This window comes from Bombus terrestris, chromosome 17, assembly GCF_910591885.1.
Source record: "Bombus terrestris chromosome 17, iyBomTerr1.2, whole genome shotgun sequence".
Lineage (NCBI taxonomy): Eukaryota > Metazoa > Arthropoda > Insecta > Hymenoptera > Apidae > Bombus > Bombus terrestris.
Genome location: NC_063285.1, coordinates 8,882,333 through 8,898,555, shown reverse-complemented (window position 1 = coordinate 8,898,555; position 16,223 = coordinate 8,882,333). Strand labels below are relative to the sequence as shown.

At 37.8% G+C, this 16,223-nt stretch overlaps 1 protein-coding gene across 6 annotated transcripts in view; it reads right to left on the bottom strand.

Annotated features, from left to right (window-relative positions):
- The window catches only part of LOC100651026 (phosphofurin acidic cluster sorting protein 2), a 167,593-nt gene that overhangs the window by 132,867 nt on the left and 18,503 nt on the right, over positions 1–16,223 (bottom strand). Inside the window, exon 1 of one of the 6 annotated variants that reach the window (XM_012318172.3) lies at positions 13,706–13,952. The exons of the other annotated variants lie outside the window; for them this stretch is intronic. The gene's annotated coding sequence lies outside the window, so the exon portion shown is untranslated. Of the gene's footprint in view, positions 1–13,705; positions 13,953–16,223 lie in introns of those variants that run through there. 6 annotated transcript variants of the gene reach the window in all.

Sequence of the window (16,223 nt, the reverse complement as noted above, 5' to 3'; positions counted from 1 at the left end):
GTCCATTGATAATTGTCACTGGGAAGCAAAATTAAATTTTCGTCATCGATAATGATTATTCGTAACCAAAACTGAATTCGATCATTTATATTGATTACTGATAACAAAAATTAAATTTCCCTCATCAATAATGATTATTCATAATTCAAATAATATTCTGTCCATTGATAATTGTCACTGGGAAGCAAAATTGAATTTCCATCATCGATAATGATTATTCGTAACCGAAATAAAATTGAGTTCATTGATAATTGTCACTTGTAAGCAAAATTGAATTTCCATCATTGATAATGATTATTCTTAATCAAAGCAAAACTCGATCATTTATATTGATTACTGCTAACCAAAATATTATAGAATTCTGTCATTTGTATTGATTGCTGATAACAAAAATTAAATTTCCCTCATCATTAATGGTTATTCGTAATTCAAATAATATTCAGTCCATTAATAATTGCAACTGGGAAACAAAATTGAATTTCCGTCATCGATAGCGATTATCCGTAACCAAAATAAAATTCGGCCATTTGTATCGATTACTGATAAGAAAAATTAAATTTCCCTTATCGATAATGGCTATCCGTAATTCAAATAATATTCAGTTCATTGATAATTATCACTGGGAAGCACAATTAAATTTCCATCATCGATAATGATTATTCGTAACCGAAATAAAATTCAGTCCATTGATAATTGTCACTGGAAAGCAAAATTGAATTTCCGTCATCGATAATGATTATTCTTAACCAAAGAGAATTTCAATCATTTGTAACGTTTACTCGTAAGCAAACTAATTAAAGATATTAACTTGTACACCATAATTTAAACAATTTGCCTGGCAACAGTAACAATGTCCCTTGAGAATACAAATTTTGCACGATCAATAAATAATTGCACAAAATATTATGTTCAATATTACATCGAGTTAACAACATTAAGTCACTTGTTGATTACCATCGTCAATACGATATTATTTCCATTACAATATAAAACAATTATTACAACGAAAATGTTCCTGTCCGAGTGATCAAATATTCTTGCTACAATAATTCAAATTTTGCAGGTTCCATTGTTCATCTGCCAAATTATGCAATTAAACTCTCGTCCAATCGAAACAGAGTAGCTCCATATGACTAAATATTCAACACAGAACCGAGTCTGTTTAAATTATATCAGATCGGCCATGTCTATTCAAAAAGGTCTTATTTATCAACCGCAGCTATCTATCTGCACCAAAACGAAGAAAAGAAAAGAAGAGAACAGATGGCAACTAACTACAATATAAAGAGAAGAAAACAAAGAACAAAGAGAAGAAAAGAAAGAAAAAAGGATCGAACGTTTCTATAAACAGGTCTCTGTATTAATGCGATCGGTCTTCACAGAGAATATACCTGGCCTCTGTATTTAACACCCGGCATACGTCTGTATGTGGCCCGCAAAGGAAGGCGGTGCGCCTATAATCTCGTGTTTCAACTCCATTAGTATACGTGGCACTTCAAAGGAGGAAAAGTGTCCTTCAAAGAACCGTGCACCGTGTACCAAGACCTTCCCTTATTATTAGAAATCCCATCGATTGCCGACATGGTTCATAGGTTGTTTAATTTCCCGTTAGCAGGTTCTTTGTACACACGTCGAGTGTGCTTTTTAAGTAAACCGGCGATCGTCGATTTAGGACGAGCCGAGGAGTCCTCGCAAGACGTTGTTTCACAGATACGCGCGCCACTATGGCAAATATCGCAACCGTAAGAATCTCTCCGCGCTTTCGACAAATTCTTCTGAATAAGACAGAAACTGTGAAATAGCTGCAGCCCGAAAAGCTGTGCGCTGCTGTGTGCTAGAGTAGAGTAGAAGCTCAAATAAAAGTACAGTAGAGTAGAGTAGAGTAGGAACTGAAGTAGAAGCAGAGTCAAGTAGAAACCCATACAGTAAGAAATTATTTATCCAGACTGGAGTTACTTTTCCAGACACAAGCAACTCTTTGCTGGCGACCCAAGATGCTGACACGTCTGATGACAGAATTGAAAATGTGCAAAATATCCGGAACTGTCGCGTGCGCCCAAATCAACGATAGACGGGAAAAGAGGGAAGCTCGTGCGGATACTCTGCCAGGCAGGCATCGAGAACAATGACAAAGCGGCCAGGCAGCGGAAACAGCGATACGGAGCGACGGAGAGGGAAATCTAAAAGGACGAATCTGAAATGAGTGCACCTCGTGGTTGCAGAAGAGAAATCGATAGAAAACTATAGTCTGTGCAACGAGTCCAGGTACCAGCTGTAAACACATGCACGCGCTGGGATTTAAACGAGATGGAATACTTTCTGTGCTGGCTGTGTGTTTTCTTGGCTGACGGGTCCGTTTCTGATATAAACGACCAGCGTTTCGCTTGACGAGTGTCGGGCCGATAGTTAGGGTCCTTTTCCACTTGCAACCAACGCTGAACTATGGTCAAGTCAGCTTTATCCTCCTTAGAAGCAGTTAGCTGTTTTCGGCGATTATACGCGTCATGAAGAAACGGCAATATTTTGTGTTACGACGAGTATACTCGTTCTCATGTTCTCATTGTTATAATAATTATTATTATTGATTATTCAACTTTAGTAGATAGTTGAAAAACATCTGTGAACATTTTAATAACTCTGAGTCATTATATCGTCACTGTCGATTATGTAGGTATCTGCATACAGAGAGCGCGAAGAATTCTGCGAATGCTGAGATACGAGTGTTCGTCATTTCCCTCTTACAATAATAACTATTCTTCCCAATGGTTTCGAAACAATCAGTTTCCAAGCAATTTTCGTCTAACTTACTGTGATTTATCAATTGGCACACATAAATTTATATCATCTTTTCTTCCTTTTCGAAAAGTTCAATGGATTAAAAATACGATGCTAAAAGCTTGCTTAAATAAAGCATCGAATACGCTACAGTAAATATTAAACAGCATTTGCCAGGTGGAAATAAATTCGTAAGCAGCTGACGAGAGAAAATAGCAAACTAGCACACAACACGTGAAACATGGATGGCAGGCGAGATATTTTATTTATATTTGTATTTATCTATCTGACGAGCAATCAGCAACATAGAACATCTCGGACCAAACAATTTCGCATCACAGTGTCTTCTTGTTGTAAGGAGTGCCTCCTTAAGTGTCGCTATGTCTCGCTAACGATACAAGTCGATAAAAGTAACAGAAGATTAAATCGAGTCCGCTAAACGATTCAACCGTGCATCAAGGCTTCCACGGAGAAGAAGAAGAGGGGAAAATGGAATAGAGATGTGGCTAATCTGAACGAGCAATCGATTTTCACTAACCAGAAAGAAAATCGAGCAGGTAGCTCGAACGAGGAATGAGGAAATGGAGTGTTTCGATTATATGGCGCTGTACACACGTACGAGGAATATACGTCGGACGATTTTCTCTCGAACATGTCATCCGCGGATGTACAATTTTACGATGTAGGATACAAAAAAAAAGGGGAAAGAAAAGAAGAAATAGAAAACGAACCACGTCGCGTGGCGTCCTATTGGCTGAAAGGGCGTACAGATACGTATCCACGCGCGGAGCATTTCAATGACTTTTTGCACACATCCTCCGGCAGTGGCAGATTAGGCATATTACGATAGTGATAGGTGAACGGTAGGCGTATCAAAGTCATTTGCATAATAACGACGCAGCTGCTTCGGGGCGAGAGCCCGCAAACTGTGCTCGTTATGTCTTGATCGAATGGTAAGGCAAGTACCATCAAAATTTAGCGGTCTAATGCCTGATGGGCACGTCGATTCGCAATGATTCTCAGCAGCGAATCAACGACAATCTGGCATTGCCAGGGCGAATTCGTCTAACGTGAAACTTCAAACGTGGAGCTTCACACACCTGACAAGCTTGCACGTCCAAAAGAATATCCTCACGTTGCGAGGTACATCTGCGCTTGACACAGTACCCCATTGGGCGATAAAACCTTACCTGGCGAGAAACCCTGGTGTGCAGGGCTCTATGATCAGTGTGGTAAACGAAATGTATAAAGAAATGGACATTGCAATGTGCAAAACGAAAATTAAAACTGAAAACAATGTAGGGGTGAAGATCTAAATCATTAGGGGAGTCAAGCAGGGTGACCCATTGTCACCGCTGCTAGATGTAATGAAGCAGTAAACCAATGGTATAAATGTCAGTCGTAATAGAAAAGCCAGAATCCTAGCTTTCACCGATGACATCGGTCTACTTGGTGAAGGTGAGAGGAAGACACAACGTCATGTGGACACACTCCATAAATACCTCAAGGGATTAATACGACCAACTCCTGGGAGAAGAGCCAAACGTTCCAGGTGGTCACCAAAAGGGACACCTGATTCGTTAAGGATCCAAGAGCAAGGCTCAATGAAATCCAAATAGCAGAAATTGACCCGGATGAGGTCTTCAAATATTTAGGCGCCAAAATGGGACATTGGAAGGGTACCCACTGTGACATTATAGTGCCGGAAATTCTGAGCGTGCAAAATCGTTCTGAAACCATACCAGAACATCGAATTGTCTTTTCGAATTGAAAATCCAACGGTGTCTATCAAGGTTCTTCGACTTGGTCGGTTCGTAGCTGAGATCGATGATCGATCGATAAGCAGCACGAATGGTGAACTTTCAGGCGTCTTTCCAATTAAAACTGCAGTGCCTCGAGACAGAGTTTTCAGCGACCGCAGTTCTGTATTTGTTGAACGCATTCGACTTGCCAACTGATAGAAACCGATGCTATATTTGTATATTTCTATATTATAATATGTTTGAGATACAGAGACATCTGCAAGCCACGAAAACCTCAATAGCAACGTCGTAGCTTCAAGAGCACGTGAATTGAGTGGAAAACTGGGTCATCGAATTTTCACGCGGCAATTAAATCGCCTGTCAGATTTGTAATGTGGTCAATAGGAGGAATTTATCGTTACAACTCAACATATACAGGGTGTGGCGGAATAACGCATCAAACAGGTGGGAGGTGACTGGTTGTGGCAGAAAATATGCGATAGAATTTGTTCGTCCGAGGTTTAGTTTTGGGTTAGTATACTCGGCACGCGTAAATAAAAAATTGAAACAGTCGTTTCATTGCAATTTAACTCTACAACAGCTCGTTACGTACACACTTTGCGTTTGACGAGTACACTCGCCGTCGCTTACATTCTGCAACGTGTACCATTTTCGGTACACGTCGCTTACTTTCTGCGACGTGTACCATTTTAGGTACACGGGTCTCAAAGAGGTCGCGACAGCTAAGTAACTAGGCACGCTATCGTCGCTACATAAACATCGAACGCAATTGCACTATAGCATACTCGAGCAACGATTGTATCATCCAACAGATGGATCTTCTCATCAGAGCAAATCATCAGATTCGATGGTCGCTCGAACGTGGTCGTATTTTACGCGAAGGAAGATTTCCCTGCCCGCGCACAGCCGCCTTCCGCATTGCACCAGATCGACGTTACGTCACTGTTTCACCCTTGGCAAGCGGCGAGCGCGGCCGTTTTTCCTCTTAAGCCGAGTTTGCAAGCGCGCGGCGCCAACAGTCGCAGAAACCGCGGCAAGCAACGCTTAATTACACCGAGCGCAACTCTTTCGTCGACGTAAAGCGAAGCGAACTCGCGTCAAATTAACGCGTCAAATTAAAAATTGTGTCGCGCGGTATAACGAGCTTGCGACGACAGAATGGAAATTCGACGAGCAAACGGAAATTTCTGAATGGGAAAATACGGCGTTTCCAAGTGGAGTTTGCTGGTCGTACGAGAAACGATAGAAACGCACTTTAACCGGACAACTGTTGCGACCTCGTTGAAGACGAGTATACTCGTCAAACGCGGATTACGCGTGGCTGTCACGATAAAAAATTAAGTTGTGACGAAACAGCTATTTAATTTCTTAATTTAATTACTGACAGCGCATTTTGGTAAACCGAATGTGTGAGAAAAAAGAGATTCGTTTCAGGCGAAACTGTTTAATTTCGTTCGGACTAAAAATTATAACTTTTGAAGTAATAATTTTCTTCTGGAACCCTTGCAAACAAAAATATACATTTTGAACTAGAGAAATCGTATTGTACGACAATTATCAACACTTGTTTATTTACTTAACTGAAACATATGTAGTTTGCGTATGAACGGAAAAAATGCAGGAAAAGTCAATTAATTAGAAAAATGATTAGTGTAAATTACAATTTTAATGAAAATACTCGATATTGTTTCGCAACAGACGATTAAACAGCAATTTCCAACTACTTTTTACATATAAACAGCACAAAATATTACCGTTCCTTCGTGACGAGTATACTCGTCAAGAACAACTACCTGTTTAAAACGCTTTTTTCGTTCGTAATTTCCGTATACGCAGCATGAGTCGTCTGAGAGTTTCAGCTCAAATATTTCCGACACTATTAATCGTAAAATCGGAAAATGTTTCGAACAGAAGCGTCGAATGGCTTCAGGAGGACGTGTTTTCGTGTTACAATGTAATTGTTAAAAAAATAATTTATTTAAATATATGAATTTATAATATGTAATAAAATTAATTTTCTTCAATTTTTTGACAAAATTAACAATTATTTGACAAATTTAAATTTCTAAAAACTGTAATAACTAATAAATTAATAATAACAAAATTATATAAAATTAAATAGTAGTTTCCATTTCTTTTTAATTTTTTTTCAAAAAGATCTTGGATGGAACTATACTAAGTGGAATCGTATAATTTGTAACACGTGACTATAAAAGATTATCAAGCTATTTCCATGGAGAAACTATTAGTTTTATTAGGAAACTTTAACTTTTAGTTTGTCAGGGACGAGAAGAAACGTGGCGCGCTATTTTTCTATTTATTTTCCTTATCTTTCGTAAGATAAATTTCACAAATTAAAAGTTTAATTATCTGCTAGCTAAACTAACAGTTTCTCAACAGAAGTAGGTTACTCGTTTTCTACCAAGAATGTTGAGCTGCGTGGATTTATATATTCAAAAATATATGACGCCATTTAAAAACATAAAGTTGACCTTTACCTCCTATTATTTATCTATTATTTATTATCTATCGTTATTTATTATTTATTTCACCATATAATTAATAGTATCGAAGATATCTCGGCTTAGACACACTTCTGACTCACCCTGTACATTAAGATACATTTCGATACCAATTTGAACCTATTCCAACATTTATCGTAGTGTTCTATGTGTTTTTCTATATATTCGTCGTACACCTCTGCCGCCTGTTCACGTAAGTATCGTTTAACGCGGTCCTTTAAACCCGTTAACTTTGTTCGACGTATATACTCGTCGGGTGAAATAAAAAATTGCCATTATAATATAACAATACTATAACAGTATAAAAAGTGAAAATTTCAGTCAAAAAGAACACAAATGACATATAGCGGTAGCTTTATTATTATGTATTAAAAAAAATTTTTTTTGGAAGGGAAGGGTCCGATTATTTGATTATTCTCCTCGATATGTCGCTTGTGCCGCGTAAACTGTGTAGCTTTTCATAAATCGAGTTGATTATTTTCATCGGTTATTCCCCCAATTATTTTCTCTATTTTATTACTGTTTTGTAACTTTTTAAGCTTTCAATAACAATATCTTCTTTCAATAATAAATTGCAAATTTTATTTCTCGTTTTGCCTCACTTTTCTCGTGAAATTTATAACAACAGAGCATTCGCCCTGCCTTCGATGTATATACTCGTCGTTGCTCGATCTTAACTACGCGCCCTATACGCGATTTTTCGAACTAAATTCCGCAGTTAACTGGTTAAATCATCGTTTCTTGCAAAGCTCTTGAAATTTCGTAAAAAGACGGTAATCACCGACACGTTCGCCAACTTCGCCGTAACGAGAGACGAGCGCACACGTACGAACACACACCGCGCGCGCGCGGTCTTTCTACTCGTCGAACAGCTTCTAACAGTTTCTTACCGCCGCAAACCGCTGTAATTTGACGGCGCAGTTCTTCTGCGATGGGTTTGCAGCGTCGGAAAAACGCGAAAGCTTTTTCAATGAATTTTCGATACGACGACGAAAGTATCAAATATTCAGACAGGAAATTTGATACGACTTGTGCGAATGTATGAGCCAAGCCCAGTGACCTTGCACGAACACATTCCATCGTTTCATGTGGTTTCGATATGTGAATTGGTGATATGTGTTTTTTACATCTATGGTGTTTGCTCGGACGAGTAGTCGCCCAGCCTCTTCCCCCTCCCCCCACGTGCAAAAACTAAAGTACACAGTCACATATATACACACGTTCGTATTTCCGCCGTGCGTTATTTATGGCACATATATTTGTTATTTTTTAAGGGGAGTCTCGCTTCTAGAGAAAAAAACACGGGGGCAAAGAAAAAGTGGTACGTCGTGTTTTGCTGCCTTTTAGACGACAAGCTTCGCGACATTAAAGTGGCGATATGTTTTCGACCCAAGTCGAGCATTTTCCACCCAAAAGGTCTTTTTTGTCGACAATTTGGAAATCACCCTCTAGATTTAAACATCAGATTCAGCTAGAATAAAGCAGACAATATTCACCTATTACAGTACCACGCCAGAATAATTTACTTATAATCCTCAACCAAGGATCAAAAGAAAGAATCTTCCAATTGAACAAAAAATTTGGAAATCCATCCCCTAACCTGTCTCTAAGACGAGCCTTCAAAGGGAATTTCATGATAGCCGACGTTCAAACGCGTATCATCGGCGATGATATTTTGAGCCACTATGGGTTGCTCGTGGACTCACGAAATAAACGACACAACCCAATTGTCATCAAGGAGACATGCTGCCACGACCGAAGAAATGTCCATTAAAGCCGTAATCGGCAAATCGGCCTACCACCGGCTGTTGGCGGAGTTTCCGGATCTAACTCGTCCACCCACCTTCGGACGAAAGAAAATTCGACGCACTTGTGTGGTACGCCACACTTTTTTCGAAATTCCCGCTACGATCGCGTGTCGCGATTTGTGGTCGATGGGAAGCTGATTAATTTTCGCTGGAAACGTCCTTCTCGTTATATTAACGGAAGTAGCTGACAAAATCACGAGGGCTCTTAGGTCACCCTGTATATGAATTGTGTGTATACGTATATACATATTAAGCTATTACGTATACAACACGTATACAGTAACTCTACACCGTTACTTATATACATACACATAAATTGATTCGAAATAAACGTGAAAAAAAGATGGAATTTTTCAACGAAGAAACAATCGCGTACAATGGAGACCAAATTTTTTGAGAATCTATTTCGAGAAACTTTTCGAAATCTACGCTTGTCGCATTCGCGCTAAAGAATTTTTATATTTTTTCGCTGCAAGACGATATCACGCGAACTCCCTCTCCGAAATCATCGCCGTATTCATCGAACAGCAGTATCGATTTCGAACAGTTGCCAGGAATATTCGAAAGGAAAGGAGAAGAAGGTCCGAGTTCGTTTGCCTTCGCATACGATTACAGCGAAACCACGCAACTGCGTAGCTCGTCGAAGAGTACTGGTCGTCGTTTGACATTTTCCAATTTCCATAACGTTTCATCATGTGTTTGAACGTGTTTGAATATGTTTGAACGTGTTTGAATATGTTTGAACGTGTTTGAACATGTATGAACGTGTTTGGACAGGTCTGGACGTGTTTGGACATGTTTGAGCATACCACTGCTTCTTGTATGCAAGCGCAATTCGCGTGGAATTATGTAATTTCACGGAAACGCGACTTCGCCGTGATAAAGAAGATTGCAAAGATATGCTAAATGAATCAATTTGGCGTAACGCGAAATGGAAAAACAGGAAGAAGGAAGAAAATAGAATTAGTAAAAAGAGGAACGCGCGTACAATCGAAACCGCATTGTTTGAGACAACACAACAAAGTTGGTGCTGAACACGGCGACGACTGACCACTGCGAAAGCATAAAAAGAGATTAGAAATGTGCTAACAAGATTGTTATCAGAAATTGCACGTCATTGCGTGCAGCTTGTAACGATTTACATTGTCTCGTTCCGATCTCATAGAATAAACCTCGTTTCCGTATGAGACGGAAATTCATTCAGCCTTCGCATGGAAATTGAATGTAGAGAGAAAAGCGATGAATTTAATGAAATGTACTACAAAAGGTGTGAACAACTTGTTGTCGTGAGTGCTGTAAGTCTATATTACCACATGTAATATAATTTGATATAATCTGATATAATGAAATGTATGTATCAGATTACATATATCAAATAACACATAATATCAGATTATATTGCCATATAGAAATTACTATTTCTCTGAAGTTTGAACAAAAAATTACTTGAGACCAACAAACGTATTGTTCATGACAAAAAGTATGTACATTGATACGGTTAAACGAGGTTCTTAAAATTTGTACAAATTATTTGACATTTTATATGTATAACCGTACACGTACACGTTGTCTGTGATATGTTTCTGCACGATTTTCTTTGAATTTCCATGAGCAGAATTAAATGCAAAATAAATGAAAGCAGAATTATAGATAAATACAGACCAATAACAAGTTGTACCGTTTCAGATGAACAAGGGAAAAAGTTTCTCTTAAATTTTTCTACCAAAAGTATGTATTGTGATCCCATGAGATGCAACAACATTGTCCACCTAACAAAGTATAATCAAGTTGTCCATCTGTATAACAAGGACAAAAAGTGGTACGTTTTATCGTTTCTATTAGAGTCACAACACTGTGGAGAACACATAATGTGTACCTTTTCTAACTGACCATAATTTGATCGACTATGGCACCTACTATGAGGTGAACCACACGTTGCATAAATGGTGAGTTTATCAGAAAAATATAAATAGAAAATGCCAATGTTTCAATATATTCGCTATATATATATATATATATATATATAGTATATATATAGTATAGTGATATATATATATATATATATATATCACTATACTATATACAATGGCTCGAATAGACTCAAATTTCTCAAGGTCACCGCATAACAACGAGACTGTGAATGTTTTTCAATCCATTTTACATCACAAAAAAGCAATTGATTCCAGGCAAGTCTTCCATGAAAAGTACGTGAGTCGGAAACGTTCCACGTACAGGGTGTCGGAAATTAAACCAGTTGAGTTCGATAAAGGTGCGTTTGACGAGTATACTCGTCGTCGCTCCACGACCTAACCTCACCACAGGTTTCTAAAACGATACTTTGCAGTTGACTGGTTAAACGATCAAACTGCGAGAATTTGATCTACAAGAAAAAAAGACGAAGAAAATGTTACATGAAGTTTACCAATAAACGTCTTGTTGCGGCGTTGGAAAGAGATAATGTTGCACGCGCGAACAGACAACGGCGCAGTTGCCGAAACTCAGGAAAATTCTCTTTGGAAAACTCCGCGACGTAATTAGTCGCATTGTTTATCGACGCAGAGTTTGTGTCCGGGCGCGAGGGCAAAACGTTTCGAAACGAAGAACCGAAAGTAGCGGTCAATCGTGTTTGTTATATTGTTATATTTTATAATTATCAAATTATTAGCTCGCGTACACGAAATTGTTGCCACATGATAAAGAACACGTAACTACGCTGATACGATAATACAGTCGACTTCTGCGTACTGCGATGGAGAATGCGTCGTTGTTTATTTCGTTTATTTATAACTCTGTGACAAAGCATCCTATTGACAAACGCTCTATAACGATGTTTTTCTTTCTTCTTTTTGCCTGTCGATATTAAACACCGACAATTTGGGCATCTGAGTTTGCGACCTACTCTAAGTGAAATTTTATTTTAACATTGCGATACTTTAATGACGAATCAGTGATAATTCGGGGCACACAGACCACCATTCTAATTATCGCGTCTGAAACTATAAACAAACATTTCGATGACTCATAAAATTGGAATTCTCTAGCTGCTCAAGTGCATCCATATTATAACAATTACGTAAAGTGGAGGAAAAAAAATAGGAGAAATCTTACGAAACAGGAGAATCCAATGTGAAACTATACAGAGTTAAGGTATAGTTGTATATACAGCGTGTCCGGTTTATCTCGAATCGTGCTAATATTTCGAAAAATACGAACGATAGGAAAAAAATATTTCAGACAAAAATTCCTGTAAAAAACACGCTATATCTTTGTGTGTTTGACCTTAAAACCTCGTGCGAAGATGACATTGGGATTTGTATACCTCGAAGACCTTCGTGTTTTCTTACGCGTTCTTGTGGCTGACATTGGGACGTTCTCAAAACACTACGAACTTGTGCTTTTTGTACCATCCGCTTAATTATATCATCACAAAAACGTCCGAATTTTAGAGAGTCATACAAGTCAGATAACTAAAACTGGCTAATCGACACTGAATGACTATTTTGAAAACATTAGAAAATTGCAATTCTCCTCGATATAAGTTTTGTTTGAAATAATTTCTTTTATCATGAAAATTCTTAGAGATATTTGAGCACTCGCCCTCCTCAATACTACACTAATTTGATCTGAAACATTTTCTTCTATCATTCAAACTAATCGAAATATTTGAGCGGTTCTCTTCTTCGATATAATTTTTGTCCGAAGCATTGTTTCGAATTATTCGTACTTTCCGAGAAATTTGAGCAATTGTTACTCACAATACAAGTTTAGTCTGAAACGTTTTCTTCTATCATTAAAATTCCTCGAAATATTTGAGCACTTGCCCTCCTCAATACTACACTAATTTGATCTGAAACATTTTCTTCTATCATTCAAACTAATCGAAATATTTGAGCGGTTCTCCCCCTCGATATAATTTTCGTCTGAAACATTGTTCCGAATTATTCGTGCTTTTCGAATTATTTGAGTATTTGTCTCCCTCAATACCACGCAACTTTAATCTGAAATTTGTTCTCCTATCATTCAAACTATTCGAAATATCTGAGTGGTTCTCCCCCTCGATATAATTTTTGTCTAAAACAATGTTCCCAATTATTCGTTATTCGTTTTTTCGAGATATTTGAACAGCTGTCTCCACGATACAAGTTTTGTCTAAAACACTGTGTCTCGGTTCGAGATAAACCAGACACAGTGTAGTTATACATATATATGTAATTAAAGATTTCTAGAAACGCACGTTTGCACGACTAGAATTTAATTTCCATAGAAAAGTTATCATTGTCGGAAAGACATTAGGCAAGTTGATAAGAAAAGTGTTTCAGCTATTACAGACCGACCTTGCATGTCCAAACGATTCGCGATTACCACGCTATTATTCTCTTCCGTTGGCAACGCGTATAACGCTTCGACTATTATAGGTTTCCCTGCCAAACATAAAAACTTTTGCCGCTCCTTCGTCCTTTCTATATAGCTGTCTATATAGCTACACGTATAGTCAGCGACGAGAGGATTCGTACAATTGTAATTCCCAAACTCTGTATTTTCAATAAATATAGCAAAGTATCAAGAAAAATGTATTACGTTATGTTACAATAACCCACGTAGATAAAGTAAAAAATACTTTCGAGTTATTATTTGTTATCTGTATCGTCGTCCAAATATTAAGAAAAATATTTAAAAAATATATTAAAAGAAATATTAAAAAGAAAAAAAAGAAACACCGAGAAAGTTCGAATTTTGGTATCGCAAGATATTCCAAATATCAATGCTAATTACACACATAAAATCAAACAGCAATTAAATTATCCAAATAAAACTGAAATTAATAATGATTACTCACGAATGTTTGACGTGTGGTTAGGTGCTGTCCCATACGTTCGACGAAATGGTGTAAACGTTTTGGAATATTGAAAATACAATTTTTCTTGAACAATTAACACTGTCTTCTTTCCAATCTTCTGCCAAACGTTCCTTTTTTAACGTAGCCGCCACTTCGCCAATTCACTTTCTCTTCTCCCGGTGAAATAAAACTAACTCTACTGTTTCTCCAAACTTGTATATCTGTTCTGCGACTTACACTCCCAATAGCCTAGTAACACGACTAACGCGCACTTATAAACTCCACATGCTCGCGCTTCGACCAAACGTCCTTTACAGGAATTGTATACAAAACACAGGCAGGGCCTGAAGGAGAGTTAGGCTAAAAAACTCCCAAACATAAACCTTGTGTGAGAAACTTTTTCTAACGTAGAAATTCGCTGGTTTTCGGCGCTTGTCCTTGAACGTCTAGACAACCATAAATAATAACTCGACAGTTTTTTTCCTACTGTTATATATATTGTTATTGGCAACTAAGTGATTGCGGGTTTTGTCATTAGCTGACATCGACGCAATATCGTACATTTACTGAAAACACGGAATTTGGAAGTTTTCACAGAAATTATAACAGAAAAATAATAGACTGTATTAATTATCAAGTATTAAGAATTAAGTATTAATTTTATTAATTAATTTTGCATTTAATATGCAGCCATATGTACTGCATGTTTAACCACAGATTTGTACGTATTTCTTTCTGCAAGAAAACAACAGTACTTCGTGTCTATTTTAAGTATATTCGTATACCTTTGTACAGATATTTCGTATTTCGCCTAATTTCATCATTTTAAATATCTCGCTTAGTTTTTACGATAGGAGAAAGCATCAGAGCATGAGAATATTCGGTTAGAAGGGCAAATATGTTAGACAAGAAAATATATCGCCAAGGTTAGGTATATTGAAAAAGCGCTCTAACTCGTCGGCAAAGACGAGTTAAGTCGTCATTGCCAAATGATTTACCTTCTGTAAAATTCTATTATTATGAAACATACTAACATATTTTCCTATATTTGTCGACATTTCAATATCATCCGAGTATTTATAAAGCCAACTACGTGTTTTCATTACAACAGTAATCCTACAGCTGGTAAAAAGAAAAAAAGGAAGGACGATGAGCATTTACGTGACCTCCAACGAGAAAATCACGAAACGTTTGCCATTAATTTCAATACTCGTTCCACGACGATAAACGAACGAATCTATCAAGCAGATCAAATTAGATGAAACACCAAATTAGATGTATCAGTGTATCTATACAATAGAAAAATAGCAGAGTTGAAAATCCACCGTATCTTTGCTTCCATCTTTCGCTTTTTCCTTCATACGTTGTTCGTGCAAAGAACAGACGACACAAATTCTCACAGTTTCAACTAATTGCTAAAATACAGTAAAATATTGGCTTGGCCACTAAGTGATTGCGGATTTTCTCAATACCACCTAACGGCAAAATCCGCGATCACTTAGTTGCCAAGCCAATACAAGAATTACAAGTTTGAAAAAGTAGGAAAACTTCTGCCTTTTCCGGTTTTCTTTTACTATTTTTGCATCGATTTTCACAAAAACGATTTTCGATCGGTTACGGTTGATGCAAACGAGCATCGCCACGTAACTCGCGTGTCCTTTTTGCCACGTGACCGCGCGACGATGGATCGCAGCAAATCGATCGGAAAGATAGGCGCGGGACAGCGGTACTTTCGCTAAACGATAAAACCGAGCAAAAACGACGATATCGTTCGCGAGTCGGTTTTTCAGACCGACCGCTTCTTGCTCGTTCGGCGATCGTATCGCGTCGCGTAAAATACGAACGATTTGGAAGCGCAAGAAAGTTGTTGGCGGACGGTTGTTAAAAGGAGAGCGTAAGGTAATGGAAAGAGCAAGAAGGTGGAAAAATGATTGGCTGAGAGAAGGTCCGATGTTGCCGAGCTAGAAAATGCGATGTATCAACGACTACAAACCTGGAACTTTAAAAGGGAAGATGGATGTCTGCGTGAGCACATTCGCAAAGTGTTTTGCATATTTTCGTGAGATTATTTGCATATTTTGCATAGAGAGAAAAACAAACGAGCCGCGAGAAACACGGCTGTTTATTTTGCAGGAAACAGTCGCAATGTTCAAAGCAATAGCTCGTTTCTTCCAACAATAATACACAGTTGTTAGCATAAATATGTAGAACAGAACTCTCGTCATGAAAAAGTGGCAACATTTCGTGGCGTAACGAGCGTATCAAAAAATTCTACAACTTGCTGTTTAAATTGCAATTTAGTAATAAAATTGAGAAATGAAACAATCGTTTCGTTGAAATTTAATTCTGTGTTATACAGCGACGCGTACTCTCTGCTTGACGAATATACTCGTCGTGCGAAAAGGTTGTTATAACGTACTGTTTAAATAGTAATTTAGTAATAAAATTGAGAAATTAAACAATCGTTTCGTTGAAATTTAATTCTGTGTTATGCAGCGACGCGTACTCTCTGCTTGAC